This window comes from Gobius niger, assembly GCF_951799975.1.
Source record: "Gobius niger genome assembly, chromosome: 1".
Taxonomy (NCBI): Eukaryota; Metazoa; Chordata; class Actinopteri; order Gobiiformes; family Gobiidae; genus Gobius; species Gobius niger.
In genome coordinates this window covers 35068096-35073132 of record NC_136852.1, presented here as the reverse complement: position 1 = coordinate 35073132, position 5037 = coordinate 35068096, and the positions used below count along the sequence as shown (strand labels likewise).

The 5037-nt window shown below is 46.2% G+C and overlaps 1 long non-coding RNA gene across 1 annotated transcript; it reads left to right on the top strand.

Moving 5' to 3' along the window:
• The first annotated feature begins 421 nt into the window (after positions 1–421).
• Positions 422–1869, top strand: LOC306967759. The gene is made up of 4 exons (XR_013793204.1): positions 422–654; positions 729–805; positions 1397–1605; positions 1672–1869. It is a non-coding gene; the product is annotated as an uncharacterized lncRNA (long non-coding RNA).
• Positions 1870–5037: the final 3168 nt, after the last annotated feature.

The window sequence follows — 5037 nt, the reverse complement described above, 5'->3', positions numbered from 1 at the left end:
ATGAAGCCGCAGCGGCTTTCGCGCTCTTCCCTGGAGAGCGCCAAGCACGCCCGGCAGTCAGCATCCTCCGCTGTATGGCGCCAACCGAGGCAGCGGAAGCACAGCTCGTGCTGGTCTTCAGGGAGGAGGATGGAGGGACACTTGCCGCATCTGCGGAGCTCGACACCGGCAGGTGAAGACATCTTCGAGCGGAGAAGCGGCAAGAAGATCCTGAAAGTAAGTAGAAGTATCGTTCTGAGAAGAACGTGCTCGTAGGAGTGAGTTCTGATAAGAACTTGCTCTCTCAAACGCTGAGTTAAAAAAGGAGATGAGTGGTGGGCAGAGGGGGTTTATATACCCCAGGTGGGTGTGCCATCACCTTGGTATGATTGGAGCGAGTAGATGTTTTAATCTCTCAGGCGCGAAACAGAACAGAAAGTACATTTTAAACCCAATTGCCTTTTGGTCTTTGTATTATAGATGACATTGCGAGATTCAGAGACGGTTATTCTCGTACGGAGCTCCTGCTCCTGTGCTGCAGGCCGCGAAGTGTGCAACCACTTAGTGGCTATGCTGTATCAAACAGCACATTATTCGGAAAGTGGGATGCCAGTGGTCCCACCTGTTCTCTCATGTGCCGACACTGAACAGAAGTGGCATCAACCACGTTCCATGGTTTGGAAATTTTATTCATCACACAATGTTTGTTTTTATTTAGTGCATGTTATAATTGTTTCTTTCCAACTTAGGGAGTGAAGCCTGGGCCTGTGAATGCCATGGTGGTAGTGAAAGCCAAACCAGGCTGTACTTCAGCTAGCGGAATAAGGTGCACTGTTTGGAGTGTGCATGTGCCTGTTTGTCAGTGCTTTAAAATGAAATAAATACTACATTGATTTGTGTCAATTTTTACAGTTAGAATTTACAATACACATTTCAACGTATGGTCGACGTTATAGGCTTAGTCCATGCAGAAATCATGAAACATGACATGAGACATTGTAGCAACTTCCAAATTGCAAGTGCCAAATTGTGACAGAAATTCATATATACTGGTACATGAATTTCTGTCTTCTATTATTCCTCCATAATAGAAGATATGGAGGAAGAGGCACTCTGGATAAGCAAAAAAGCTATTTTTATTGCAGCGTCATCTATGTGTTTTGACTCACCTACGTGTTTTGACTCCCATGAAACGTGTAGGTTACACTGCAATGAAAATAGCTTTTTTGCTTATCCAGAGAGCCTCAATTCCCGCTCTTCTGTAAATTGCCCCATGAGTCCGAAGAGCACCTGGTTCGTATAGTTTACTTGCTATCTTAGTAGCATTTACTATGCTACTGTGGTAATCCAGTGAGCACTCTGTGTCTTCTCCTCCAATAATTATAAACATTGAATTTATTATTTTTTTGTCTGTTAGGTCCACCCGGTATAAGGCTTACAATGGTGAGCTGCCTGTTCCAGCCACTCTCAACCCTCAAGCTCACTACACTGGATTAAATCCAGTCAGCCAGCCTCTTGTATGTCACATGAACATCTCTGCTGACAAACCACTTGTTGACTCCATCTTCGGTAAAGTGCAAGCTGGGAGCATACTGTCCTACCACCATCCACTACCAACAACCGAAGGTCTTATTCTTCACACAGTGTTTGTTTTCAAATAGTTCATGTTTGAATTATCTCTTTTCAATTGAGGAAGTGACATTATTTTGCATAAAGATGCCCCCTCTTTCCCTAAACTGCCATCCAAAGACTACCACCTTAAACAAACAGACCGTCACCATGTGCTGACACATCAGGAACAGCTGCATTTGGCGTCAATAAGCATAACCTGGCCCCAGTCTCACCACATCGAAGAGGCAACACGAGGTCAGAGTGCCACACCTGCGTGGCATTTGTGGGTGACGGCATCTCACTTTAGGGAAATAAAGTGAGAAGGGAAAAAATGCTGAAAAGCTCGCAGAGAGGATGATCCGTGGAGTACAACAAACAGCACACATGAAACGAGGACTTGACATGGAGTGGAGCAATAAGGGACTATGCAACAATGAAAAACTTAAATGTGACTAAATGTGGACTGGTCATTCATTCTGAAGCTCCATGGCTGGGAGCATCGCCTGATGGACTTGTCTATGACCCTCTTGATAGACCATCATTTGGACTTGCAGAAATCAAGTGTCCCAACTTGCACAGCTACATCGACTGCAAATACCTCACCAAGGAGCATGGGAAACACAAGCTAAACCCTAGTCATGCTTACTATTGGCAAGTCCAGAGGCAGCTTTTAATAACTGGCCTCCAGTGGTGTGATTTTGTAGTGTGTGCAACAGAGGATGTTTGTTGAGCGCATCTATAGGGATAATTTACTACCGGTAAAAAAAGATGGCGCGGGTGTATCTGGTGCGCCGCTTGGCTCTGCTCAGTTTTATTTGTTTTATGCTGATTTTAACATCTGTCACACGGACCATCGACTCACTGCTGGTGTATAATCGTCAAGAATTGGTAAAAATAAAAGAGTACGGTACAATCGTGTACTATTCGTGATGCAAACAACAAGTCAGGTTCGTTCTACCTGGCCGACCTGCCTGAGCACCTCCTTAGGGTGAATGCGCCGTTGCCCAGGAAGCGTAAACGCCGAGGGGTCCGATCCGGCCGGCTCGTGAAAGCCTGGTTGGCTCTTTCTCCCACTGCGGTGTGGTCCTCGGATCTTCCACGGGATTACAGAGACTGTTTTCACCGCTATGTCTCGCGACGCACACTCGCTCCAGTTGGTGCTTGGCTGGTGCCCATTACCGGACAAAGGGAGGATTTCTGCGCGCTGCGCCCTCGCCGCTCTTCTTTCCGGGTTTCTGGCGGTGTGTCCCCGGCTAACCTCAGGCCGCTGAGCCGGGCAGCTCATGCGGCTACTTCAGCTTCCACGAGGTGTGCACTCGTGAACGCGAGGTCTGTGGTGAATAAAACTTTCATCCTGCAGGACTTCTTTACATCGCGCGCTTTGGATGTACTGTTTTTAACAGAGACTTGGATCAGCACCGGTGAGTCTACTGCTTTCTCAGAGTTATTACCTCCAGACTGTACTTTTATCAACGCACCGAGAACCACTGGTCGTGGCGGAGGTATAGCTACTGTTTTAAAGAACTGCGTTTATCACAAAGTGGTCTCTGAGTGGTCTTTCTCTTCATTTGAACGGAGCTGTTTTGAGCTGCGACAGGCTAACCCAGTACTGTGCGCTGTCATTTACAGACCACCGAAGCACAACAAGGATTTTATTAGAGACTTTTATGAATTTGTTTCTTGTGGCTCACGCGTTATGACAGGGTTTTAATTGAGTTTTTGGACTTGGTGGAAGCTTTTAATCTGACGCAACATGTCACTGGCCCAACGCAAGTGCACGGGCACACGCTAGACATCGTGTTGTCTTGTGGTTTTCCTGTCAACAATGTCGTTGTTGGGGATGCTGTGTTCTCTGACCACAGCCCTGTCATGTTTGATTTTATTTTGGACTTGGAGGTGAAGCCATCTTGCGTGCGCTATGGGCGTGTTATTAAGCCTGACACAGCCGCTGCTTTTTCTCCTCTTTTTACTGAATCGCCTGTGGATCATCTAAACTCCGCTGCATTTATGGACACGGAGCAATTGATGAACTCTTTTATTAACCACCTGCTCTGAAGTCCTGGACAGTGTTGCACCCCTCAAAGCCTTATGTCCTAAACCAAAGCAGGAGCCGTGGCTCAATGACACTACGCGCACAGCTCGGCGTGAGTGTCGGAGGGCGGAGCGAAGGTGGAAGAAGAACCATTTGGAGGTTTCGCACCAGATTCTTAGAGAGTGCTGGAGAAATTATCAAAGTGCTGTTAAAGCTGAAAAAACTTTCTGTATCCACTCAATGCTCAGCTGTTTTTTGTCAGTTTGAGTCTGTGTCATTGTCTGTGCTCACCGGGATGGTTAAAAAACTGAAACCCTCCTCCTGTCCCACAGACCCAGTCCCTCCTCGCTTTTTTAAAGAGGTTTGGGACACCATTGGCTCTTCTGTTAGGGACATCATCAACAGCACCTTAGCTTCTGGCATTGTGCCCTCCTTTTGTAAGAAAGCTGTTGTTGAGCCTTTGATTAAAAAGCCTAGCCTTGACCCTGCAAATTTGGCAAATTATCGCCCAATCTCCAAACTACCCCTGGGATCGAAAATCTTAGAGAAATGCGTTTTTGCACAGTTGCAACCTTTTTTAGATGAAAATGGCACTTTAGACCTATATCAGTCAGGCTACAAAGCTTTGCACAGTACTGAATCTGCACTTTTAAAGGTTTTTAATGACCTGTTTTTAATGACTGATTCTGGAGGCTCTGCCATTTTAGTGCTTTTAGACCTGACGGCTGCTTTTGACACAGTCGACCACACAGTTCTTTTAGATCGCCTAAGAGATCGTGTGGGTGTCAGGGGGACCGCGTTGGAGTGGTTTAGGTCCTACCTGTAGGAGAGGTCGTTCTCCGTCAGGCTGGGGGACTCCACTTCATCTTCTGCCCCGCTTCACTGTGGAGTCCTCCAGGGATCTATCCTGGGACCCATTCTTTTTGCTCTTTACCTCCTCCCACTTGGAGAGATTTTTAAGAAGCATGGCCTGTCTTACCACTTTTATGCAGATGACTGTCAAATTTACATGCCCATTGCCAAGAATGACCACAGCCCCCTGACACCCCTGCTCGACTGTCTAGGTGACGTCAAGGCTTGGTTAGCCCAGAATGTTTAAAAACTGAATGAGGGAAAAACAGAAATTATAACATTTCGATCTACCCTCACAGACTTGGGATCTCTACAAAATTATTTGCGTCCCAAAGTCACCAGCCTTGGCGTCATCATAGACAGTGATTCTAAATTTGATAAACAGATCAATGGCGTTTTAAAATTGGGTTTTTATCATCTTTGTCTTTTATCCAAAGTTAAGCCGTTTTTATCTTTTAATCTTTTTGAGCAAGTCGTGCACGCTTTTATTTCAAGCCGTCTGGACTACAGCAACGCACTTTACTGTATCAGCCATAAAGCACTTTCCCGCTTGCAGTTAGTCC